This window comes from Anser cygnoides, chromosome 2 (genome assembly GCF_040182565.1).
Source record: "Anser cygnoides isolate HZ-2024a breed goose chromosome 2, Taihu_goose_T2T_genome, whole genome shotgun sequence".
NCBI classification, from domain to species: domain Eukaryota; kingdom Metazoa; phylum Chordata; class Aves; order Anseriformes; family Anatidae; genus Anser; species Anser cygnoides.
The window spans coordinates 38,004,315-38,032,079 of NC_089874.1; the positions used below are offsets into that span (position 1 = coordinate 38,004,315).

Here is a 27,765-nt window from a genome sequence, read left to right on the forward strand (position 1 = left end):
TTGTTTGAGGAATATTATAAACATTGCAAAGTTAAGCATAAAAAGCTTCACAACATATTGCTCACATTATAAGAGAGCAATCTCCTTTAGCCATTCTATGTGGGTGCATTATGATACAATCTTTAACTGCACAGTAATGGCATTTCTTCACAAGAGTCATGCTGTTGTCAGGAGAAATATGGGTGGTGCTTTTTTTGTGAGAAAATGATATTTCATTTCCTCCTAAGGGTTTGAGATATGGCCCTCTAGGTTATTGCTGAGTGTACATCAGTCTGTTAGCCTGCTTTTGAGTATAAGTTGATTACCTAATTATGGATACATCTTTCACCTTTCAAAAACCTAGGCTCTGCTACCCCAGGTTTGCAACTTGAACCCTTCCAGATGCCAAGTGTCAGAGAACAACCAATATTCCTAAATGAGCCGGGGCTCCCAGCCACGTGCAGGGTAGATGGCGTGATGATGACTGACGCGCAGATTAACAGTGAAAAGGCAACTGGGGACAGCTTTTGAAGCAGCTCTCATCGGGGCAGCAGTATGCAATTTTAAGTCATGAGACTCCCTTCTCTTCTTGTAGCCTTCAGACTGAGCTCCCGTGCAGCTTTCTGTCAGTGCAGGAAGTGAGCAAAGACTCTGAAGAGAACAGGCTCGATTGCCACACTCATCCTGTGCACTAAGCATTGTGTGGGCTATATGATCATTTAGTTAGAGACTGTATCTGTATAAATACGCACAAGTGGAGCTTAAAGCAGCACAGGCAATCTGAGTCCTGGCATTTCAAAACTTTTAAAAAAAAAAGCTTAATTTTTTGTATTAAAAGCATCTTGTTTGTTTGTTTGTTTGTTTGTTTGTTTTGTGTCATTGGCTGTGGTTTTATCAGTGCATGTTGGATAAAAAGAAATGGCATCACAGATGTCGACAGAGGTCATCAGCAAAGCAGTAAGTGCTATGTTAACTGCAGAAACTGCTGCCAACTCGGGCTGACAAGCCAGCTCATATCAGCAGAGCGGTTGTCATCCTTTACATGGGCCATTTCTAGCCGTGCTTCAAAGACAATTGGTAACAGCAGGGTAACAGTGAGACCTTAGCAGTTAATCCTGCTGATTTTCCTACTTAGGCTGCCTTCCTCAGCCTCCGTCCTCGCTGCCTGTTCTCCTGCGAGGGGGTGCGTTTCTCTTCTCTTCTTCGGCTGTTGTGCATACTCAGCATCCCAGCTGCTCGTCTGAAATCCAGTGAGTCATCTTCAGCATCGCCGTCTACTCTCTTTGCTCCTTCCAAATCTGCAGATATATTTATGCTGCACACCGCAGTGCAGCGTATGCATAAATCACCTACTTCCACGAGTGTACGCACAGGTGCTGCAGGTATCTGGGTGGCAGCAGCAGGAGCTCAGATAGGTTGATTTTTCTTGCCAAGAATTCTCCTTTTACAAGCTGGCCTGCTCCTGCTGCCTGGTTATATACTTGGCTGCACCTGTTCAAAGTATCCTGAAAGACAGGCGTATCCAATGCTGTGATGACAACTAGCGTCAGTGATTTTGTACCTCACAGAGACGCTTTGATCTAGAAAACAGTGTATTTGCAGTTGGCAGCCAATACGTAGAGTAAACGTGTTTTAAAATCAAATGCTTGTTTAATGAAGGGGAACACTGCGTGTGTCTTTTGATATTCTGTATCTGGATTCATCGCTGCTTAGAGTACATGACAGGTTTTGAAAAACAAAGCTGCTATGGCTTTCCTTTCTCTACGTATGCCTACAGGGACTGCAGTTATTATAAAGTTATTCTTGGAGGAGTTAGAGCAGTGCTAGTAAAGACAATGGCTTTGAATCTTTGCTTTAAAATTCTTCATGAATCTAGTTATAGTCTATAGTTTTAGGCAGAAGAGAATACATGGTTCCACTAAGACACACTGACAGTGATAAATCTGAAAAGATACAAACAATTTATCTGAACATTTTTGAAGTCAGAAAAATTACAAAGAGAAAATAAGACGTCAGATAATCCTGCCCATCAACTGGTAAACTTTTAACTGAAGGTGGCGTGTCCAGAAAGTAGGTAAATGAAAATAAAAAATGCAAAGCAAGAGAAATATTAAGAAAATTGAAATTTTCATGGTTCAGAGACAACTCAGTCTTCCAGTTTAGAAGAAAATACATCACTGTGACATAAGCCTGACATCAAAGAGATTTCCCCTAAAATTAGCAGCAGTAAAGTAATTAATAATGATGGTGTCTGGGCTTCCAAAGTTACGTTTCAAAACTTTTTACAGCAGTCAGAGTTTTTCTGAGGCTGCTGATATGAATGCAGGTCTGTCAAGGACTTCCTGGGACAATTTTGCTACTCTTTTCCTAATGTGGGTAGCCACATATATCATCCTTTCATTTAGAATTGTATTGATCTTCATCTTGAAATGATTTAGGTGGTTTGTCTTGGTGTGTTTGTTTGTTTGTTTCTTGTTTTTGTTGTTGTTTTGTTTTGTTTTGTTACCATTAGTCCCATAGAAAAGCTCTTCAGCAGCCTCAAAACTCTCTGAGGGTTAAAAATATTTTTCTAGTTCTTAAGCTAAATGTATTTGCAATCCATTTATATCATTTCACAATTCTTACTAAAATATATGTCTTTTAGGTTGTATCTCTTTCTCCAAAACATCATTTACCACCTGATTTTTTTGTGGTCTTTTTCTCTAGGAACTTTCATTTTCGTAGACTAAATACACTGAACTCTTTCAGTTACATGTCAAAGACAGGCTGTGTGCTCTCTTTATCATCTGAGTAGCCATGTTTCCATTTGAATTAATCTTTCCTGATTAGTACACACTGCGCATACAGTATTTGAGATGAAAATTCAGCATTTTTAAAAATAGCAGTATTCAGGTATCTTTGCTGGAAATACCTCCTTCTTGCATTCTTACACGACACTTGCCTTTTTCACAGCTACACACGTTTTGCCTTAGTTTCAGTGGCTGACAATTTTCTGACAGTTTTCTGCGACTGTCTTAAGTGCTTCTTTTCTTGTGATATTTCCAGCTCTCAGCTTACCATGAAGCTTCTTCTTGTTACTCCTCAGCAGCATTACATAGCATTCACACTGCCACATTTAATTCCATTTGATTAATCAATTTGTTAAGGACATCCAAATTTTCCTAGAACCTACTCATTCTCTGGTTTGATGACCAGCAAATGCTGTTACTGCCAGGAAGCAGAACTAGAACCATAGATCTGAACCAAAAAAAAAAACCACAAAAAAACAGTTTGAACCTGTTTTTTTTTTTTTTTTGAATCAGAGCAGAACACAAACCTCCTTCAGAAAGTCTTACTGAAATTACTTTCCATGCTTATCCAAGTTGAGCTCTAATAAAAGTGTGCCTGGTAGATAAGGGCTGGTCATTGCTACGAATTTTCTCCTCTCACCACTGCTAGCAATGCTCTGCAGAAGGCTACTGGGTTCCATCAGCCTGAAGATCCATAGAAGTCCCACTGGGTTATTTCATTTTAGTAGTGTGGGGGTTTCTCTACCTCTTTGTATATGTACACTTGAGATACATGCACATATATATCAGTTCAGTCCCCCATGAATGCAGGAGCAAATTCACGAGGCAAGGAACATCCGTCTCCTGCTCCAGCTCCGCCAGCATCCAACAGATGTCACTCATGCATGTACTCACGTGCAGCATCACAAGTTCATTCTGGCTCCTCGATTTTATTTACCAGTGTTAGCAGGGGAGGCTGGGGTGCCTAAGCTCTAACAACAACGACACTTCTTTGGTAGTTCTTTAAATACAGTATACAATTCTTATCCATTCCCAACTATGGTATTTAAAATTGTCATTTTCACATCTTACAAATTTCTTTTATAAGCGTAAAGGTAGAATTACAACTCCAGTTTCATTTTTAAATATTCATTTTTTAACTTTGAAGATGGATTAAGCAAAAGAACATGTATTTAATGGATTTTTTTTTGCTTGTATAACTGTGGAAAATAGAGGGACCTTTTCTTTATCCTCCTGAGAAATCTGACTCTAATTGCATAATTAGGTGGCTGTAACAAAAAGTAAAATTGCAGGCTCAGAAGCGATACATATGGTTTTATATACTTCATCCAAGTAAATTCTCTGCTGGTCTGAAACTACACAGGATATAGACATGAAGTATGGTAGAAATTACGTGAGTATTTGGATTAGCCATTTGTATGTCAGTGCCCTTAAGAATCTCTTATTACCTACGGATCCATTATGAAATCATAAATTTGTAAAACCTGTAAATATCTTTTGCATGGCCTTTTTGTTACATTATATGTGACAGAAAGGTGAAAGTCAACTCCAGCTTTCAGTGAAAAATAATCATGGAAACCTGACATGACCTGAAAAATAAAAATATTTAACTAATGTTCTCTAGGTTATTTCTGTTCTAAAAGTTGAAAAATGCTGAGGTTGATAAGCCATTGACCGGATATGCATGCTCCAACCAGCTGTTATACAGCACTCAAGCGAACAATAAAATACCTAAATTTAAAAGAACCATCTCTTAATTCAATAAACATTATCAACCATATCATTTTAGCTTTATTTTCCTTCTTCAGAGGGGGAAAGATCTGTATGCTCTGGTAGTTATTGTCATGTTTATTGACAAAAAAATCTCAAAATAACATCCAAACATGATATAAACAACACATAGGGAAAGAAATTATAGTAATCAACACAACAGATGGGTAGACAGCATTTCGATCTAGTTACCTGCTGCCAAAGTCAATCCAAATAACATGGCTCTAAAGCACTATGAGCTACAAGGGAGGGATGAAATAAGTTGGTCTGTTAGTCGTCCCAGTGAAACCTCCTTTCCTGGTGATTTGAACGTCCTTGTGGTCCTCCAGCTTCCTCCTCCTCCGTATCTCCTCTGCTCCCCCGTTGCCCCTCCATTCCCTCACTGCAGGACATGGGGTGGCTCGTGGCGTGGCTGGTTGCAACCTAAACGAAAAATGGACAGTGGGGGCACTAATTAAGGTGTCCTTTCTATTAGGCTCTTCTATCCAGCTGCCAGTTATTAGAAAATTTCTAGGAGCTTACTATGTTTGAGATCTCTGTCCATCTGCCAGATTTGTCTGAAATGGGTTTCCATCATTATAAGCGGTCAGCTGAGATACAGGGTAGATGCAGAAGCCTTGTTTCCTTGGGATATCCACTTAGAAATAACCTGAAAATCAAGTAGTTTAATTCAAAGTTTTTGCTTGTTTGCTTCAGCTAAATAAATATACATGTAGGTAGGGATGGATGTGAACTGGGACACCCAAAGCTTTCCGTGGCTGACAAAACCAAGCAAAGCAACCTCCTCTTGGGACAGACGATGGCAGCAGTTCCTGGGCCTGGGCTGCTCTAATGAAATGTTCACCTGGACAAAACAGCCACCCCCTTGCATTTCCTCAGCAAGGACAGCTCTACAGAGACTTACGCAGTGAATAATGCTCATTGTAGGCCTAACTCAGCTGCCCATGTTTCCACTGGAAAAAAGTAGTTCTCTTCTTTCCACCGCTCTTACCTGCCATAAATTGTCCTGCTTTTCTATGTAATATTTTAATTTTTCTTTTACACCCGTTGTCTTCACTAACATATGTGGAACAGCCCTGTAATCCACCTCGGGGTGGGATGGATCACGGTATCGTTAACCTCAAAGCAAAACACGAGCATGCAATATTCATTTGCAGAAGCAGGAAAACGAGTGGGGAGATGCAATTCGGGCTGTGGACAGGAGAGGGGGCCCTGCGTAGAGCAGGAGGGAAAAGCTATCGGCTATGGAGACGGAGAGCAGCCAGAGGTCGGCAAAGCCCAGGTAGGAAGGAGATATTCCCCGCTGTAGGGAGGTGGGGGCCCGGGCAGGCCCCCCTGCCGCAGGCTGCTGGGGCAGGTCGGTTAATGGCTGCCCCAGGCCGCCCTCAGGCCGCCCTGCCAACCACAGGCCCGTGGGGTCTCTGTTCCACAGACCACCGCCTTGGTGTAGATGGAGATCCCAACTACGGTGTGTTGGGAGCGAGATTTGTGGTTTATATTTCTGTTACACGGAGAAGGCGGCTGCGGGCGTATAGATTTAATGTTGGATGCTCGCCCCAGAATTTCCATGTTGTTTAAATCGATGCTTCAGAAGGTTGTCACTTCCTCAGTCAAGGTTGTATCTCATAAACCACCTGAGGAAACAAGCTCTGTGAGCGGTTGCCTGCATGCAAATGTGATTTTTGGCACATACCGCTGGATTCCCTGACATTTATACTCCTACAGTGGGTAAATTTGTATTGGCTGCACTGAACAAGCAGAAATGCTTCCACATTGTAAAGCACTCCCACAACATTGATTCAAGTTTGATCAATTACACGAGGTGGTTCAGAGAGTAGTTATAGCCGTGCAAAACGTTTTATTCAGAATTTGACCTAGTGTGATAACCAGGCAATAAAATCGGAGGTGGCTGTCAATTTCAGCAGAAATGAGGCATCACCAGAGCTTAAAGATCTGCTTCATAACGTTTCTATCAAATAAATCATATACCCTGAGTGGGTATTTCCACCGTTTTTGACAAGGAGGAAAGAAAATATTGTCTTTGGGTAGATTGAGGGAAGAGAATTAAAGCTGCAATGATTGCTAGCCAACCACATCTACACCCAGAATTAGTGCAAGTATTCAGGGTGCAAAGATATTTTGAAATCTCAATTTACAGTCTATGTTTTGCAAATTAACAGAGCCCTCACATGATCCTCATCAGATAATTTTTGTGTTTAAAACATAAGCCATATGTTTGAAACTGAATCTAACGCTTTTAAAGGAGCAAATGATTGGTGTTTTCAGTAAGCAGCCTGGAATCCAGTGTTAGCTGATGAGTCATGAAACAAGGAGAAGAACATTTACAGGACATAGTACAATACATCAGTTTAGCAGAACTGAAATTTAACTTTTTCAAATGCCACTTCGGATAAACAGAACATACTTTCTCTCCATTGGAACTGAACCAGGTGCAGAATAAGCTGCTCTAACTATGCCTGACTCACCACTAAGACCATTTCAAGTACATTAATCTTTCTTAATTCTTACGTTACAGTATAAAAACTTCATTCCAAAATGTGTTTCAGCTGTAGAATTGTTTAAAGTATGAAATCTAAAGTGTGTCCTGAACAAATGTTGCACATTTTCATTCTGAATTGGCGGAAGCCATAGTTAGGAGAAACTACAGTTTATACCGTTGTGCTACTTTATTATTAGTGAATGAGGTAGAAACACCTCAGGATAGGGTCTTGTAGCCACGTTTACCAGATAAATGAAGTCAACCCTGAGAAGACCATTATGGGCTCCTGAAGAACAATTACAAAAGCTGAGGAAAAAGTATTCCATGCTTGAAAAAGAAACACTGGCTTACATAGGAGTACTAGGAAAAGGGACACCTTTGTCTTTCGGCCATAAATTTGGCTTCATAAGGACCATTTTCCTTTGTCAGTTCTTGTACAGTTAACAATGAAAAGACTCGAAGTGCAAAGTAACATTATCCTTTTATATGTGACATAGAAAACAAATCAGGACATGAAAATGGGATGCTTGGCTGCTTGTTTTTCTCATCTTTATTTCCCCCAAATACTCTGAATACTCAGAAGTACTGTTTTCTACTATGTTGAAGAAATCACATATGTATTTGCTGCAGTTTCAGAAGAATAATATAAATCTACTTGTTTAGTCTGTCTTGTTCAACAGAAATTACATGGCATCTTGACAGCAAAATAGACTAATAATCATAACAAATCTAATTTATCTCTGCTCTACTTTGAACTAGAATGAACTTTCTCTCCAAGATGGGAACAACTCACAGATTTATTGTTCTGGAGGAATTATAGGCAAAACCAATACACATTGTTCATGGTACACATCAGTGGGTTGTCATAACAGTGATTAAAACTTCTCCATCAGTAGCCAGGGCTGAATGCTCAGGCTACTCTGAAAGTTTCTATCACTTGACAAAACAAGACTGAGTTTTTGCAGGCCTGCTCTACCCTATCTTTTTATTTGAGTGCATGTAGGAAAAGCTTGCAATCAACGTTATAGACCTTGTTTTTCTTTTGCCATTTACTAATGCAGTGGTGTCACATTAATAGATTTCTTCAGTAAATGACCAAAAGTAAAAGTAGCCTCTATCACAGGTCCGTCTGCTTCAGTCATGACTTCCCATGTACCATTTTCAGCAGAGAAAAAAGATCTGAGAGCTAACGTCCAGTAAGATATGACAATTCATATCTTTACAACTTCAATATTTTTTCCTGAGGAAAAGAGGAGTCATTGTACATACACAACAATCAGCGTAATATTCTCTAGCTAATGAAGAACTGAATGCTACATTAAAGCTTTGAAGGAAAGATTAGAGGATGCTAAACTGAAAGGAAAATCTGGGAAAGCTTTCACTTCAGATTAAAAAAAAAAGAAGAAGAAGAATGGCCAGGCACAATGCAGCAAAGCTAAGGGAGATTTTAAAAGCAGGAGGTAAAAGTTGCTCTGTTTTAGGTACTTCGGATACCAGTCTAATAGGATTCAAGACAAACCATCTGATAGAAACAGCAAAAATGAGAAATGTTACTAGATTCGTTTTGTGCTACCAAAGACCTGCAATTTGCAAGGAATCTGTGAGAGTATAAAAAAACATTTTGTGGGGGAATCAGAGTTTACATTGCCTCTCTGTACTGTTTGAGGGAGAAAAGGGCCCTACATTTACAGCTTATCTGATGGATAAATTTGAAGAATTTTTCACTGTGCATGTCTTACCTGCAGCAACGTGGAGGCATTTTGGCATGTCCAGCTGTAAACCTGTACTTTGTGTTGCTCCTTCCAGTGTAAGATGCACAAAAGGAGTTAGGGACCAGCATCCTGCCAAACCTATTGAATCACCTGCACAAGCTAGAAACAGAGCTGTGCAAATCCTGATGGAGTCATTAAAGGGAATTACTTAGTTCTATGCCAGTTTGTCGATTTGTTTCTTAGTGAGGCTCCTTATTTCCCAGCTGTATAATTAGTGAAGTCTAAGATACCAGTTACTTCATTATTGTTATTCTTCTACACGGTGGGGACTGCACTTTCCTTTCTGGAAAGGGGAATACGTGGTACTGCAGTGCTGGTGCTGCACATGGAGGATGTGGAGCACTTAGATTAAGCAGAAGAGCCTTGTTTGGTACAAGGCGTAGAGTTTTCCTTAACATCTATTTGGGGTTGAGGAGTCAAAGTTGTGTTTTTTTAAATGGGTTAGCAACTCAATTGCCAGAAGCACAGTTCTTCAAAGTATTTAAACATCTAACAAATGTCTGTAGTGAAAAAGAATTCAAGCTGGGAAGTCAAATCAAGGCAAGGACGGAATCAGCAGAGTATACTGCCAGGCACTGGCCTATCTGTGAGGCAGCGCGGGCAAGGACTGATAGCAAGGGCCTGAGCTCAAAAGCAGCGTCTGAGCCAAGGGGAAGAGGCCCCAGATAACACGCCTTGTGGCTCTTTCTCACAGAGCACTCTTCAAAGCCCTGTGATCCAAAGTTACACAGCCCCGTGCTTTCAAAGCTGGCCTTGAGCGGCAGCCAAAGCTCTGGGTGGGGGGTGAGGGGGAAGGAGGCCGTAGGGCCTACTCGTGCTCTCAGGGCCTGGTACTACACGGTCAAGTACCTTTAAGGGTGTAGGGTGGTTTTTTTTGGTTTTTGTTTTATAAATTTGGACTTGAGCTCCTAAATCTATTGCTTCTGGAAAAAAAAAATGCACTGAATTTGGCTGAATTCTTATTTATGTATAAAAACAGTGATCCAGCTGTGGCTTCTCATATGTAGATTAATTTGGTTCCTATCCTAGGGAGACTTCTAGTCTTACTAGTCTGTTTAGTAAGACATCTAGTAATAACCTTCCATACCTAGCTTTGGCTCTGCAGCTTCTCATGTGGTTACCTGTTTTTTATCAGTCAAAGACCACCTGGTTGTCAGAAAAAACAGTGAGATCTGCAGGAAAAATAAACAACAACACATGCACAGACACACACACACACACCCATAGAATTATAAGGTGTATGGGCTGCTTCTGACCATCCTCGTTCATAGACAGCAAGCTTTTGTGGGGTCCCTTGAAGGAGCTGTTTGAAGTAAGTGTGCTGTCTGAGTTGTGTGGTGTTTGGTGCAGATCCTCGGGCAGGAGCACAGGTAACTGAGAGCCCTTGTATAGACGAGTTCCGAGTCATATATTCATAGAAGTGTTCATAATTGAACATTAGTGGAAAGCAAGGTCATTTTGTGGAAAATTGGGTTTTAACACATGTAGGCTTCAGGCATTTTAATTACACAGAGAAGTGTTTTGCTACCTAAATATTTCTTTCCTGAGCATTACACTTTGATCCTGCAGTAAGTACTCTGTGGAAGATCTTGGCAATAGGGGAGAGCTCATTGCATTCAGCCCCCGATAAGGGACTACTGCTGCTCAAGAGAGCACTGGAAGACATGCAAGAAGGTCTCACAGGATTTGAATTGCTCTGGAAAAGGATTTGATATTTGAGGATATTAAAAAATCCTTGTCTTTTCTCACCCCTGCTATCCCACGCTAATTGAAAGTTTTTTTTGAATTGTTATTTTTACAAAAAAAAAAACCTGCAACTTTACTTGAGCTCGGCAGCTATAAAGCATAGCACATTTTTTTCTTCTTACTTTGAATATATTCAAGCTTCTGGAAAAGAATAAAAAATACAGAACAGTTATATTAAAGTCAATAGGACTCTTCAGTTTCAGAGCTGTTGTAACTTAAATTGTTTGCCAGTAAAACTGAACAGTTATATTGAATGTGAAGTGAGGTTTATGAGAATACATGTCTGTGTCTTATGTTATCCTCACAGGTTCTTATTCCTCTTCTTTTCCCCCAGTGGATAAGCAGAAATATGATTAGCATAAAGGCAGAGGAAATTTTCAGAGAAAACAAGTATGTCCTTTTTTGAACAGTGCTAGATCAGAATTTCTCTCAAATTGTGGAGGAATTCTTAACTTATTTAGTGTCACATATAGCTAATATTATTTTATAAAAGGCTGATACAAACCTATGTAGTTAAATAATTGGTTTTCAGGACTGCTTCTGTGATGGGTGTTTATCTTTGTTCTGCCACAAACTGTTATATTGTGCCCATTACTCTACTGCATTACTATTAGGAGGAGCTCAGTAATGTTGAACCAGATGCGGTTACCAGGAATATATCATTGCCCAAGAGTAATTAATTCTGCCGTTCCAGTGTTTATCTCGCTTTGGTTTGATTTTTTCCAGCTTCAGTTTCCATTAGTTTGCTGTCTTCTTCTGCTAGATGACAGACAGGATAGGACAATACCATTTTTTCCATGGATTCGGAGGGGGGGACACCGTAGGCTGCATCTGCCTTAGCTTTCCAGCTCATTCCTGTGTCTGCACCTGATTGTGCATGCTGCTTGCACAGTGCTTTGGTCCTGGTTTCTCTTTTAGATCAAAGCAACTTCTTCCCCATAGGACAAAACATGGCTGCGTTGTGAGCATTTACCTCAGTTATTGTTCTGGAGAAGAGTATAGATGAGGCTGCAGTAAATTTGGCTCCCTCCACTCCCCCAAGTCCTTCACCGCTATCCCAGCATCGTCTGAACCCCTGCATGCCCTGCTGGTGTACAGCACACACCTGCAGCATCGGGTTACCATAACCCCGTCCTCACAGTTTTTTGGCACACGGAATGGAAAAAAAAAAAAAAAAAAAAAAAGCAATGTTTAGGATTGCAAGGGCAACAGAGGAGACTCGAAATCCGTGTTGTGAGTCTGAGCACAGCCACCACCGGTGTTTGGTGCGTGAGTCACTCGCACCCCTGGGCTGGGAGCCTGCCTGGGGAGGATGCATTTACGAGAGTGGATGCTGCCTTTGAATCAAATTCTCTTCTGTGACAACCAAGCATTTGCACTGATGGAAATGTTTCTTTGTCAAATGCATTTAGAGGTTGATGAAGTCACAATATAAATAGTGGAGGAGAGGGATTTTCACAGTTACACCGCCACTGTGAGCTGGAACATGCATACGTGTGACTGGCAGCAATTAGTGCCGCACAGATAAGGACAGATTTTGCCCCATCCTTCTCTGTGGCTTTCTGCACTTGATACCGTTCAGATTGGCAAAAATGAAGTGTGTTGCATGCTCTGTTTCATTCAGTTGTTGTTACCGTTCAGAAAAGAATGAAAAAAAAAAGAAAATATTTTTCTATCTGTCATTTCATCTTGCTTTTAGTGCAAAGTATCCTTGGATGACCAAAAGAATGACAGGGACATATCTCGAGTGACAAATGTTGAGCTCTTGAGACAGTACAAATAGTTCTATGTTTCTAAATAATGACATTTTTCTTTTTGCGAATTTAAAAAAGTATGTCTTTAATAAGCTGATTTTTACAGTTGCGTTCAAAACTGATGAACAACATCTCCACTACTGAAAAATTATACTTAAGCCTATCATCTGTAAGGCAGTTTACTCAAAAAGCATACTACATCAGGTAGAGATGAATGCCGTGATTACTTTTATAAGATAATGGAGCCCTGACTTTTTCCAGCTCTGTTTGCACATTAGCCTGAAATGAACTTTCTTGCTCAGTGGTTTCATTTGCATCATCATTTTCAGTCACTAACTGATAAAAAATACACTCTCAAATTCCCTGATCACTTTTGAGCACTTCCTGTATTAGAAAAGGATTTCATGGCTGCTACTGAACTGAGTATTTTTTGCCTTCAGTTGAAGTATTGGCTTACTTTAGGTATTTGTTATTCAGACACTTGTAATGTTTTTCACTATATTTTCAGGACATGTCTTTTCCTCCTTGACTGTTGTGCCTTTTTCTGTTATCTGCAGGGACAGCCTTAGCCCTGGTGGATCAAGCCCCATCATCAGGCTTCATCAACATGGAGTTATACCAGCACGAGTGGAATGTGAGGTAGGGTTACGGTTTCTTTTCCAGTGTAGCCACATTGCACAATTCCTAGTGCGCACCATTTATAGAAGGACTAATGGCTTTAGCTTGTTCTGCAGTTCTAAGAGAGACCAAACCGTTACAAGGTGAGCACCTTTTTATTGATGTGCCACAGATGACACAAGGTAATCTTACTCTTCTGAATTCTGTGGAATAAAATGGTGCAATTTTGGTGTGTAAACAAGTCCTAAGCCAAAAGCTTATAACCTGATCCCTCGGGTCACTGTATTCCTCCTCCATTGCTTTCCTTCACCCCTATTTCAGGCCATGTATACAAAGTATGTAGATAGCGGCACGCTGAGTATCGGGTGTCTCGGACAGCTGGCAACACGCTTGGAGTACACGCATAGCACCAATATTTCCAAATGCAAGAGCAAACCCAAAGACTTTAAAAGGTTTCATAAGGTTTGCTTACAAATAATGTTTTTTCCAGGTGCTGTTTCCATGTGTTCTAACGTTTGAAAAAAATATTCTTGCTTTCAAATTGAATAGGTGATGAACACTGAAAAGCAGGCATGGTACTGATCACATACCAGCACTTTTTTCAGCTTTTTGAAGTCCTGAAGGGCACTCTGGGAAGTATTACTTTTTTTGCCAGCGGTTCTATAATATAGTTTCTATTTATTTGCACATGCAATTTGTTATGCCATCTATGCAGAGGCTTTTTTTTTGGGGGGGGGGGGGGGCGGGGCGGAGTGGGTAAGGAAAATATTTGTGAGAAGAGATAACTGGAGCCAAAGCAAGTAAACCTGACATGATAAAATCTAGAAACTATACGGCAAAGATACTTTCCACTTCTTCTATTGAAAAACAATGCCCATGATTTCTCCTATTTTACTCTTGTATGGTAAAGTATTTCTTCATATTGCAAGTTACTTTTCAGTATTTTCAATCGTGGTTTTGTGTACCTTTTTAAAGCAAGGCTGTGCATACGACGATGTCTCTGATGGTAGTAGATGGAAATACCAGCAGAGTTTCTGTCATGATGTGGTAATTACTAAACAAATAAAGCAAAATCACATGGTTGCATCTTGTAACCGTCTGTTTTAACTGTTTAACTATGCTCCCTCTAAGTGTGTTTACAACTTAGAAAACAAACTGTAGGTTGGGCTTAAGGGTCTTTTGTTGCAATATATAAATAAAATATGTTGTTTTTTCCAACTTAAAAGTGGTGACGTAATTTCAATAGTCAGTTGCCTTAAGTGTAGCTATCTGAAGTTCAGACTATTGAAAATAAAATTTAAATCAGATTACATAGGAGGTTTGGGACAGAATCGAGATAATTTGGTTTCATTATTTAATCACAGCATGACAGGCGTATGCATTTATTGATGTAGTACTGCTGACAAGAAGAGTCAATGCATACAAAAAGACCACTGGAAGCAGCAGCTGCCTCTGTCAATAGATTAAAAATCAAGGGAGATTTTAAAGTATGTTTCTATTAATTGAATATGTAATCATTTTACGTAGAAGGGTTTTAATTACACTTAGTCTCAATGTCCTCATTATGCACTTACATGGACTAAATATCCATGATCCTTGAATAAAATGTGGCTCGACAAAAAAGAAAATGTGAGAATAGCAGAAAAGAGATTTTAAAGGAGTGGTAAATAATCTAGAATGAAGACATCGTGTCTGTGCAATTTTCACAGCACAATTGTGAATGTCAAATAACAGCAACTAGATTTTCGCTGGGGGCTTTTCATTCTTAAAAATAATAACACATCAGATGTAGATTCAGGTTAGTTAGCAGACTTAGAAAATTGTTTAAATTCTCGGCACCTCTGAGCAGTGTCTGTCTTGTGAAAATACCCTACTGGTTTTCTGTTACGTATACCTCAAATGGCAATGCAGTGAGACTGGAAACACACGGCTCTCGTATTTCCAATTTCTAATTCTGGATTATTTCTTGTTCTGAAAAATTCATTGCAGAATGTAACACCTTTTGCCTTTCATTTTCCCTTTTTATATCAAACTGTTAATAGAAAAAAAAATGATTGGGTCTTACTTATGTACAAAATAATATGCTATAAGCCAATATATACACTGAAATTATTTAGATTCTCATCAAGTGTGCCACATCCAGAAGACCAAGCTGAGGTTGCCTGTCCAAACACAGTTCTGTTGCTCGATAGTCTGTCTTCTGCTCTGGGCAAGAAAACGTGTGGTTATGTGTAAATTACACAGTCAATTATCAGGCTGTCATGTCTTAATTTTGAGCATTTGATCTTGCTGTTCTTTCATTGAAGGCTGGAGTATTTCTGTGGATCATGGAGTTGTTTTTATTAATTTGTTTCAGAGGAAAGTTAATTGCCAATTCAAAATCACACGCTGAGTGAAACAGATTTCTGTTGTATTCCGTGGCTTTGATTGAACTCTGGGACAGGAGAAGAATATTTTAAGAAATTGCACTGTGTGGAAACAAAGAACACGAAGACAATGGGAGAGAAACAAATGTTTGTGACGGATCTGAGGCAGAAGAGCCAGATTTGCAACTAGAGATGGGGGGCCGAGATCTGATTAAAAAAGCACAGATTGTGACTGGGACAGCGCAGCGAGAGACTACTTCCAGACACAGAAATAAATCTTGTAGGCAGCTTCAAACCATGCACAGTCTGGACGGTGAGGCAGACGGCAGCTCTTCCCAGAACTGCTGGAGAGCGTTTCCGCAGAAGCTGAGCGGGCTGTCATTTTCAGAGTCGGTAGGAAGAGCTTTGTTAATCTGAAGTAGGAGTCAAGTGCACATGGCCCCGCTGCAGCTGCAAGAGACGCGTTAGCTTTGGAAGAAAAGCCACAATCGGCAGAAGGTGAATGAGTGAAACTCGAGTCTCAGTCGTAACAGTGAGAATATGTGAGCACGAAGTGGGGAAATGTTTGCCTCGTCTCGCTGCCTCTGTGGAGGGAAGCTGTCTTGCTGCAGAAGTGTGAAATCTGGAGAGCAGCACTTACGCATCACAGTCGATAATAAAAAGTGAAAGCCTGTAGATGCAGCAGAGTCACAGGCTCTGGCAGTCATCAAGAGGCATGGTGAGGCTTTTCTCTTTGCACAGGAGAGGTTAGCGTTAGGCAGAGCTGATCATAAACTGTGTCAAAGAGGGCTTGGCAAAAACTTCCCTATGTTTTCCTCTACAAATCCTTGTTTACAAGCAGACTGCAGCTTCGTAATAAACTGTGCTGGTGGCAGACTCGCTGTCTTCAGCCTTCAATAGAAGTTCGGTAGGACAAAGTCTACAGAGCTCGTTTATACATACATTGATCTGATTTAAAACAAACAAACAAGTAAACCCGATTAGTCTCAGATGGAGCATGGAGTCTGATTAACTAAATTATTTGTGAAGTTAGTATCCTAGAGAAAGTCCTGAAGATATTACCACAGAATTACGAGAACAGCATTTCCCAGCTCCTACAATTAAAGGGACAGTTTTCAAATTTATCTGGGTTTCACTTTGAAGGAACAAGGACAGAAATTCTTAAGTTGTTACGTTCAAATACATTACAATGGATCCGTGAAGCAGAGATGACTGAAAGAGTCCAAGCTGGTAGCAGGGGAATTGCTGGCCTCCTGAAGCAAAACAGGCACAGATTTGTTGAGATGGGCTGAAAAAGTAATTTAGCCCCATGTGTTGCACAGCAGCCGAGGACTGCTGCCATTTGGCAATCTCTCCAGACAATTAAAGGAAGAATTTCAGTCCACTCGCCAGTTGTTTTTTAAAAGGAAGGGGGCAAGGGAATCCCTTGTGATGTCTGATATCGATGTTCGTCAGTAAGGATGAAGAGCAGCTCCTGCTTGCCACACCACTTCAAAGGAGGAGCCCAGGTGGGGAGACGTGCTGTGCCACCTGCGGTGTGACTCGTCTATCAGCACCTAAAGGGCACATCAAATCAACTCGCTGCCTACTCCAGATGAGAAAAACTGGGGTTAAGTGAGACCAGATCAGATCTTACGCACCTCATGCCTCGGGATTCATCCTGGATGATGCTGGCCAGGACCTTCTTTTCCACGTCCTACAGCTCTGCAGGTCCGTGGCCGGGTGCAGGCATGGCCGCCACACAGCTGCAGCACATCGTGGGCAGGGACCAAGGGCAAGACCCCCAGCATAAAAGCGGGTCCCTGGGAAGCAGGGCAGCCCTTGCTGAGGTCTCTTCCAGCTCCTTCTCTCAAGGCCACCAGCTGCACTGTCTCTAAGCTGGCCCTAAGCCCAGGAGACTGACCCCCCTGGAGCTCCCGGGTGCTCTGCAGAATTCGTTTCATCTACCCCGTCAGCAACCTCCTCCCATCTGCCACAGACAGCTGACACCAGCTTCCCTTCCCTCCTGCTTGTTGTGGTCTTCAGAACTGCCTCCATCTAGTTCATGCTATCGCAGATTTAGGTGCAAGGCAAATAATACATTCTTTGCTACAAGGTCAGCCTTTCCCCCGTCCCTTGCTTTCCACCTTCACAAGCAGGTGGTTCTTTGAGCCTCCAATGCTATCTGAACAGCGGCGCTTTCTGCTGGGTCTACAAAGTGCATTTACAACTAAGATTGCTGTTAAATCTCTCGGGAATTTCTATCTACAAATTAAGCACGTTCTGTTTTTCCGCAGGTTGTAGTTTATTGGGCATGAATTTAAGTAGTTTGCAGAGGAGTACAGCTGAGGCATAGAAGTATTGGTTGCCATAACTGTCAGTCTTATAGATTGGTGGCAATATCAAAACAAGAAACAAGCTATTAAAAATATGTGAACTTAATCTCCAAGCCACATTTGGGATTTCTGAGTCAGAGAACAGAACAAGTGAGACACAGATTTTCAGTATTTACAGTTCATTCAGTCTTGGGGTTTGTTAACCCAATGTGATCGTGTCATTGGGAACTGTTGTCAGAGATGCTGGGGACTTAGAGAATAAGAAGGGACAAGTAGACAGAGCAAACCTCCGGTGTGGTTAAGATCTTGTAGCATACCATTTCCTTGTGAAAATGACACCATGTCTACTGTGGAAAGTAATGTTTGAAAAAGCAGTGCTATCGCAACAAATAGCCAATGGTCACATGATTGGTTTTTTGCATCAGAAGGATGCAGATTATGGAGAAAAGGCACCTTATTTAAATGCCAGGAAGCGGGGAGATAAGCACATTGGTTCAGGTATTTTGTCATGGAGTGTCTCAGGCAGACAGTACAGTACAGAGCAGCCCTAACAGCCAGAGATAATGCTCCTGAATACAGCCGCAGTGGATTTATCACCACCTGACAGAGCTGGTGTTGATGCTTCGAGGCAGCACCTGCAGGCTCGGGCAGCATTTCAGAGCAGTTCAAATACCATCAGCTAATACATCGAACAGTATGCAAAGGCCTGAATTATGGTAATGTCATCTGTTGGCATTGCTGCGTTTGGGAAAGGAAGTTGTGTGAGTAACTGTATCCCGAAGAGGCTTTGCTATAAACTCTCGGGAACAGATTTTATTCAGAATTTCATATGGAGAACTAAAACTGTGGAAGAAATATGGAAGAACTAGACCTCTGTCATTTTTTCTGTCTTTGAAGCATTACAACTAAGCAGAGCCTGTACCAGGAAAAGCCTAGGCAAGGTGGGATTTAGAGCCCCTACATAATTTAAACACTTTTGAAACTCCTACTTACTGTGGAATATATTTGTTAATGGGTAGCAGAAAGCTTGCTTGCTGAACTGAACAGTTGTGAACGATGTGTTCAGTCAGTGAGAAAAGCACTGCGAGGCTACAGCCCGTGGCGGGTGGGAGCTCCGGCTCGCGCGTCTGCCCTCGTCCACCACTGACGCACATGTGTCTTCGCAGAAGGGCGACGGCTCAGTCCGTTGCCTGAGAATAGGTACCTACTTCCAGCTTCTTTCAATAGTTTTTATTTTTTTTTTTTTAATAGGCTTTACTCCAGATAACCAGGCTGCTACATTTACTCTGCCATGTACAGATTTTAACGCTTACTGTTTGTGAAAGCAGTCTGAAATGCTGGAATTTCAGTGCTGTGCATTACAAGGGGTTAGGTGTATGGGTGGTAGATGGCGCAGGTCTTTATACGTATAAAGATGACTTCCATGTCACATATTTTGCACTTTAAAAACGCTGATAGTTGCAGATAAAAATAGCAACCACAAATGATATTTTCAAAATCAGATAAAACCCTTATCTGTTAAATCAATAAATAGTGGCATGATTCATCTGATTCTGTGGATTAATCCTGAGAGCCAGCTTGCTGTTCAGATCTGTAGAGAAAAAGGAAACTTGAATCTATAACTAAGATAAGTTCCACTCAGAACAGTAAACGTGTTTTAAAACTTGAGTATGGCACGAAATCAAGTTTGTCCTTAGGTTTTTAATGTTTTTCATCTATTAGGTTATACCAAAGGCAAAAAAAAAAAAAAAGTATTTAATTTAGGAGGCAAATGCTACAGGCTCTCATAATTCTTCAATTGAAAGAGTTACAAGTGAATGCAAAGTGCAGGCTTATTTGACCAGCAGGAAAAGTAACCTAAACTCACTCTGGCATATGGGGCAACCAACCTTATTTGGTAAAGACCCTTCCTTTAAATTGTGGAATAATATTTGCAATTATTATAAGAGTTTTGGCCAGGGTTTTTGGCCAGAGTTTTTAAAAGGGTTATTTATCCTTCCTATACTGAGATGTGAGGGCAGTTCTGCTGTTAGAAAATATTCAGTGAATTAATGAGGTGAGTTATTCCAGCAGACAGAAAGCAGAGGTGCTGCAGATGAAATTATTCCACTGCAGAAAAACTAAGGAACGTTACGTGGTACGAAATGCATTGTGCTGGGACTTGCAGAGTGCGAGTGGGCTCTTGTATTACTCATAATGTCTAAGAATCTGTCTTTGGGTGTGGGCACCGATGCGTAGTTTCCAACTAGGAAGACAGTCCTTTCATAGGCAAAAGTGTCTGAACATTAACTTTGGATGGGCGTTTAGAGTACTGAAATCAGATATGTAAATATGCTTGCACAGATTCTAAAATCCATTGTACCTGGGTTTGGTTTTAGTATCTAGAGGTGAAAATACAGTGCAGATTCTGTATTCACTTCAAACGCCGAGTGAGTCCTTGAGAATATAATGAAGCATTATATTGCACAGTGACCTCTGCCCAGTGAAAGCCGTTTCCTTGTGTCTTTCTGCCACTGTGGTGGCTCTTTATATGCTGCCAAAACATTGTGTTCAATCAAGATATCCAAGTCTTGAAAATCATCCTGGTATTTTTCTCTTCAAAAAAAAAAAGTAACTGTAGGTGAGTCAAAGTAGGTTGGTTAACTTCTTCTGGAGATTTACCTTTTCAGTGTCTATTTATCGATTTCTTCTAGTTACAGCACAATTAAATAAAATGACAAAAACAATATGCCTAATTTGGTGATTCTCACTTTAGCAGCAGACAAAAAAGGAAGTTGCTTTTCCTCTCCACCTTAGATCAGGCAGTACTAGAAGGATGTTAAAATTTTAGAATTACCCCTTATACCCATCTTGAAGTCTTTCATATTCATTTGGCCATGCATTCATTTTAACACTGGGCAATGCAGGGGGAAGGAATCAATGGGGTTAAAGCCTTCTGTTGTATGGTCCCATTGCTCCAGCTTCATCTCGCTCATTGTGCTTGCTCCTGGTTGTTGTATACAGACTATTTTTTCCAATATATTGTTGCCTAATTAAAAGTGGGGAAAAAAAAAACAACAACACCAAAAGTGAAACTCGGACAAGAAGAGGTGCCTTGCATCTCATCCAGGCCCTTGGTTAGTCCACCAAGCAATTTCTTGGCTCCTTGGCAGCTGAAGGCAGGGCGAACAGTTGGGCTTGGGTGGTGCAACGTGCCACCCTGCAGAACAGCCAGCTCGTCCAGAGATAAGATTTTTTTTCTTTCCCTTCAGCCGGTGAGTCACTCACAAGGCACTGCTTAGCTGTATGTACAAGAAGTTGTGTTTTCCCCTGTCTTCTGGGTGGAAGGTGCTTGTGGGCTAAACAACCACCTGACACAGGCTCTGTTTGCCTGGAGGAAGGCACGTGTGACCTGGGAGCCCTTGCTGGGCTTCCCCTCCTGTGTGTCCTCCCAGGTGAAACCTTCCTGCCCCTCCTGCGGCAGGCAGACCTGCAGGGAGGCTTGCTGGGGGAAAGCCTGTGGGAAGTGTGGGGGAGGAGGGTGGGAGAGCCCCACACTGCTCAACGGCAGCCTTCAGTGTCCCCATTCCCCCCCTGCCAATCTCATCGTGCTGGATATTGCTGTGCTAGTATATTCCCTTCCCTTTTTTCCCCCCCAGCCTGATGGAATTTAACCAAGCTACTTTTCCACTGAAAAGATCGTTTTCCAATCTGCTTATATGAAGTCCCCTCCTGAGCTCGTCTAGGTTCACTTCACAGAAGGGATATTGGTGTGCCATAAATGCTATCAAATGCTTCCTAGACAAGTGTCAGCATCCTATTTCTCCATCCTGTGTAATTTTTTAACTTCTTTTTCTCTCTTCATGGTGTGTAAAATGCATCTGTGGCTTTCTCCCTGGTACCCAGAAATCCCAGAATTTATTTTCTTTTTCTTCTGACTGATTCAGCTTTCAGCCTGGTGTAGGACTTCTGGCTGAAGTGGACGCACTCCAGGTTTGTTCCAGCACAAACAACATCAAAGTCAGACCGTGCCATGGTCACTTGCTATGTAATTGTTACACTTCTATTCTCTTCCTCCCCTTTGTTTTTATTCTTTATAAGCAACAATAGATTGAAGTTATTTGAGGCAAAAAGCATTTCCTCACGTGTATTTGTACAATCTCTTAACATGAAGTTACCCTGTCCTAGAGTCTCTGTGTAATGCATACGGTGCTACGTGTGTAAGCCGGGCATGGCACCAGCCAGAGACGGCCGTCCTTGTAAGCAGGCAGGCAACATAGCTGTGATCTGCCTGCCCCACTTGCCTCATCTCAGCCCACTGACCATTTTTTGAGCAGCCTTTCAGTGCCATCCATCCGCTACCACTGCTCAGCCCTGAAAACATTCCTCATCTATTGTTTTCCTTCTTCTCTTAGCACATCTCAAAAAGCTTGGCAGAACCTAGCACAAATTACATGAAGTCATGCAAAGCAAACATTTGGAAGCTGCAGAAATGGATCGTTATTATTTTTTTTTTCAATTCTGTTTTGGAAGAGGCTCTCCTGACCAAGCTGTTTTTCAGCCATGTAAATCTGTTGACGACACAGGGTTTTCCCACCGGAAAGGGATATGATCCCATGTGGGACATGACCCTAGCAGCCTGTTGGAACCATGTTTGTACCCCTCAGCATCTGCTGTCTTTTTAAGGGCTGGTGCCCTGGGCAGCTGAGAAGGGAACAGAGGAAGAAATTAAGTTCTTTAGAAATGATTCTGTTGGTACAGCTGTTTTCTCGGACAGTTCTACCTGTGCTAAATCAGATTTTCATTGGAATCAGAACATTAACTTGCTTTTATTTTTTTCACAGACCTTACAGTTCTAGGGACAAGGACCTGCGTCCTTCAATTAGAAAAGGATGAGATCTTTACTTCTTTTGTCTGTCTGTGGCCCACAGTAAGTGTAACAGTCTGTGCACAGATCCACTCTGTAAATAATGGTCTTCAGGATACACTGCCCATATGCACTTTCATCAAATGTTCTGCCTCCCCTCTTTCAAGGTCACTGTAATTTCTTGGGATTCTGCACGTGAGCGGGCATAATGCACACCGCACACCTGTGCTTGGTGCAGAAGGAGAGATGGATATCTGCATGTGCATAAGGATAGCATGTCTGGAAGAATTCCAGCTACCTTTTTTCTTTCTAGCTGCACAACACAAATGTTACTTGTCAGAATCTGCACCAACCATATATTCTGAACTGTCCAATTTCAGCCATATTTTCCCTTTTTTTAGCAAAGTCCCAGACGTAACACAATGGAACAAGCAGAACTTCAGAAACTCTGATCAACCACAAAACCGTGTTCTTCCCAGATACGCAGACATTTCTCAGGCATTGAGAATAATTATAGGCAAAATTACTGCAAGTATTAACCAAGGCCCATTTAACCCTGGAATGCGCTTCATCTCAGTCTGCTCTAAGAAGCAGTGGTATTCTCTCCCTTATAGTTTCAGATTACCATATTCCTCAAAATAGAACTGTAAAACCAAATTGTAACCAGAGTATCATCCAAGCTAGTAAAAATGGTTTTTAATTGAAAGGGCACTTTGAAATCCCCATGCTGAAAAGGCCGAAACCATTTATGGGTGTCTTGGAGGGGAGGGAGGGTGGAAGCGTTTCCAAGAAGAGCAGGCTGTTCTTCCAACAATAAAATATCATCAAAACTACTGTTTAACATTTAGCATTTACAAGCTGGCAGCAGCACACTACGTACCATATAGACAGTAATGAAAATACTTGGTCACGCTCTTTAATGCAGTGCAAACACTTTGTGCTGTAAAGTGGTGGCAGTAGCTGGCCCCCTGACAGAGTCACTGGCACAGGGAGGGTTGCTTCATCTGAGAAACGTGCGTGCCATAGAGGCAATCCAGCAACATTGCTACTTCCCTCTTCTTACAGGAGATGAAGGACAGGAGTTCTCCAAGCAGATTGATTTGGAGACCTTTCTGGTTTTTGTGAGCTACAAGAGGTTTGCCCGGACGTAAAGGAGGGGATCCTGAGCAACGAGGAGCAGTGGTTATCATGGGTACGAATGATGGGCAGGTTTAATCTTAGGATTTCCATTCTAACTATAGAATTGGCAGTGCTGAAATATAATGGAGGGTTCATCCGTGGTTACTGTTAGGGGCCTATTTCTAAGAAGTTGAGATTAACATCTGTCCATAATGAAGGCAGCTTGGATAAGATCTCGTCAGCAATGGTTAGGGAAAAATGCAGAATTTGCCTTCACTGAGAAGTAACATCCTGGGCCCAAATACATTAGATATGATGTGACTGGACTTTGTAATCACTGATTTTCTTTTTGATTTTTTTTTAGTTTGTTTTAGGCTGCTTGCTGATTATAAATCATAACTTTGTTCCGAGAGGAAGGGAAGATTTTGAACTTTTTGCCTTTCAGTTATTTTTGCAGTGACTTTCAGACTAAGAGCCCTCAGGACTGGTGCTCACTGAATCTCATAAATACAGTCTCACTTTGAAGTCTAGACTAGAGGAGTTAACAGTAAGCCCAAGTGAAATGCTCTTTTTTTCCTTGAATATGAAAGGTTATACTATATCTAGGAATACAGCTGCTTTATTAGAGAGTTGAAGCAAACACCACTGCAATTGTTTATTCCAAAGCAGCAGCAGACAGCTAGGCCAGATATGACTTCTGCCATCTCAAAGAAAAAAATCCAATGGAGGATTAACTGTCTGAACCCAAGTTTAAGTAACTAACCTGTAAAGTGGGCATTCCTATGAGGAGAGAAGACAAGCCTGACTTTGGCTTTAGGGACTTGGGACACCAGAAGGGAATGATGATCACAATTTTGTACAAGGCTCTAAGAAGAAGTGACCGAAAGAACAGTTATCACCTAAAATATCTTTGGTATTTACAAGGAACAAGCACTGATAGATGAGTGATGAAATGAAGAAAGCCAAGATATTCCGGGAAGACAGCTATTAGTTCTTGGAGGAATTTTGGCTGGCCAACATATTAACGAAAATCTTTATCGTTGGTTTAAATGCAAAACCCCACAGACATCCAGACTCTATTAAATGGGATTTTCAGGCGTACCATCCAGAGTCAGTGATTTCCATAGAGGTGAAAATGCCATTCCTTATTCCACAATGAAACTTGACCTGTACATAATTTCTGTAGAAAGAACTGTCTCTTAACAGGTTCATCCTCTGGCAAGAGTTAGGGCTAAGTTGCCGGAGGCATTGTGATTATCTATATTTGAGATCAGATTAGTCATACATAAAAGAGGCAGATAGACATCATAGATAAATGATGCTGTGATACCTGAACCTCTAAAGGGCAGAAAGCAAGGCAGAAATTTAAGATCTGCCAGGACTGGGGAGAAAGAGGAGCTGTATATAAAGGACGGAGATATTTCATGGTGAAATGGTATCCAGGAAGTGAGATAGGAAATGGAGATTTTTTCCTTGCCCAGAAATATGAGAACTAGACCGTTTTCTGGCAGCAAAAGGAGCCAGAGTATAGAGCAGAAACTGGATGGGCTTCAAGAGTTTGAATGAATAGCAGGAGGCATAATAGAAGAAGATTGCAGGGTAGGCAGCATGTACAGAAAGCTTTCTGAAGAACAGCGGACAGACAGGGAGAAATTCTGAGAAGGGTTACGGGTGGGTGGGAAAGATGCAGGCAGACATTTACGGCATTTCTGGTACTTGAATGGAGGTAGGGAAGGTGGGGAGGTACGGAAGGAAAGATTTCATATACTGTGGCAGTAGAGGTGAAGATCCTGGATGGCAAAAGAAAAATCAAGAAAGCAAAAATAGTGGGAAAATAAAGGTGGAAAAGACTGAGGCTGGAGGGCGGGAGAGCATGGGGTCAGGACGTGTGGGAGGCATTTAAAAATAAGCAAGGGAGCAGGAAAGGCAGATAAGAGCAGTAGGAGTAAAATGCACTGCTTCTCTTTGTGGCCTGTGGTAAATTTTAAAGTTATGCTAGAATTTATTACTATATTTTAAAATTATGTCATCAAGATATCAAACAAAGTCTCTCAACTGATGAGGAAATGAGTCACATGGCTCTAGTGCTACACGTTATTTCGGCTCACTGGAGAAGAAGAAAAGAATAGGGAAAGAGCACTAAGACTTAAAAGCGAAGAACAGGCATTTTTGCTGGGCATAACCCAAACAGAGAGCATGGGCTTGATGCATAGATCATTGTGTTGATTTTCTGTCCTTTCATGCCTGCGGTCAGGCTGGACAGACCTCCTTCAGCGCTCCACCACCTTACGTGCTCTTCTGATATATTCCATGGAAGATGACATGGGAGAAAAGAGGAAGGTAACAAAGAGAAATGCTATACAAGAAAGACAGTAGAAAGGATGAAAAACTAATTGATCATAGCGCTTATCTGTTAAAAAGTGCTGTTCATTAACAGATTTGAAACAACTTTTCAAATACACTTTTGAAATCTTTCATTATTCCCATTACAAATGGGGAAAGGGTGCTGAATATTTCATTCTGTAATAAATTACTAGGTTATACTGTATCAGGTGATATCAGGGACATCCTCCAGCATCGGGATGTGTAGTGATGTTGCCACCTCACAACTGTTTTGCAAGTGTTAATATATTTAAGGCTTTTGTAAAGCTCACTGTACTCACTATACTCAGGGGAAAGACTCACCCTGACTTTGCCAGTGTTGCAGAGTCATTTCCCGCTGTAGGAGTGTTTTCTATCTCAACCAAAATAAAAGGAATAGCGTGGTTTCTCTCTGTCTTCTTATTCAAATCCAAACTTACTGGTGACACAATAATTTTCTTGAAACATAGACAAACAAAATAGCTTTACCACATTACAGAAGCACAGGACATTACTTACAGGGTAGATTTTGATAGTTCAATTATTTCTGGTGTTTTACGGTGACATCTCCAGCCATATATTTGTTGGCTTGCTCATGTATTGATTGCACCTATTGAGGATTAAGGCATTATTAACATGCTTTCTTTAACTGAGCATATTTGTTCTTGGCATCTGTTTGAATACTGGCTGGGACTGTTTCCTGGTTGGCTTTAGAGCACAAATTGCTGGGGAGATGGCGGAGATTTCTCATGACTGTTTTGTCCTCAGAATGCCCCACGAAGCAAGAATTTCCAGACTCTCAGTGTCTACCCTCTCATAACTTTGTCTCTCTGCCTTTACCAACAAAGTTAATATGTTTTGAAATAATAGAGGTTCAGAAGTTCACTAGCAAAATACTGGTTTTCATTGCTCAATGAAAAAGCTTTTATACATACATAACTGTAATTTAATGCCATGTTAACATCATCAGGATACATAACACAGTAAATGTTTGCATGTTTTAACTAAAGCTCCAGCTCCTCCTAATCTAATTAATAAAATATGTTGAAGGTTTCTGCAGCATTCTGCATCATGTTCTTGCTGGTTTGCTGAGGCTTCTCCAAGCCATCCTTGTTTGGATCACGTTGCTAGTATTTTTTCTTGAAACACAGCTGTCTGAAGTGATAGTATCAGCTCACTGTGATAGCTAAGATTCTCAGCTTCTTGACACTATGGTTCCAAAAAAAATGCATCTTGAAATTTCTGTGGTCCTGTAATCATGTAAAGAAGATCCTAGGTAGGCTCTTTTGTAAATGGCTGGGGACATCCTGCTGGAATTTAGGCTTCTGCTTGTGAAGCTGATCATAAGAGTAATTACTGGCTGGAGTAATAGAAAGATCTGCTATGGACATTTATAAAGGGCATATTAGATTTCTCTAATATGAAAATGCAAATGCTGAGCAGGTTCCCCTCCTGCATGGACACTGTCGCTTCGTGGTGCCCTCTGCTAAGCCATGATCTTACTCCTCTGATGGGAAATAATCCTTCCCTTGAACTCTGGGGTTATCCCCAAGCCTGCATCCTTTGTCTGTATCCATCCTGCTGTTCACTCTCTCTGCCTCTTGCCCTGCCACAGAGAAGAGGCCAGCAGTTGTGACACCGAGGGAAATGCAGCTCTTTATGTCGAGTCTATTCCTGCTCCTCACTGCGCAGGGGCAGTGCACAGTGCCAGGCTCCCTAGCAGATGTGAGACGCAAAATAAGCCAGCCTAAACCTCTCCCTGCAGCTGTGGGGAAATGAAGCGTCCCCTGAGTCAGCAGGCTTGGCCCTGCTGTCCTTGGGGTGGTCTGG

At 41.3% G+C, this 27,765-nt stretch overlaps 2 long non-coding RNA genes across 3 annotated transcripts in view; one reads left to right on the forward strand and one right to left on the reverse strand.

The window, feature by feature from the left end:
- Positions 1 to 689: 689 nt before the first annotated feature.
- Positions 690 to 17,535, reverse strand: LOC106030261 (uncharacterized). 2 transcript variants are annotated; one of them, XR_010829213.1, is made up of 4 exons: positions 16,935 to 17,534; positions 8,778 to 16,850; positions 5,061 to 5,187; positions 3,404 to 4,961 (listed from the first exon to the last, which is right to left on the reverse strand). It is a non-coding gene; the product is annotated as an uncharacterized lncRNA (long non-coding RNA). The 2 variants fall into 2 exon arrangements; XR_010829212.1 differs by having other exon boundaries at positions 690 to 4,961; positions 8,778 to 17,535.
- Positions 5,701 to 27,765, forward strand: part of LOC125183524 (uncharacterized) — a 35,724-nt gene continuing 13,659 nt past the window's right edge. The window contains exons 1-2 of the long non-coding RNA XR_007165677.2: positions 5,701 to 5,820; positions 12,868 to 12,949. This is a non-coding gene — a long non-coding RNA (uncharacterized lncRNA). The remainder of the gene's footprint in view (positions 5,821 to 12,867; positions 12,950 to 27,765) is intronic.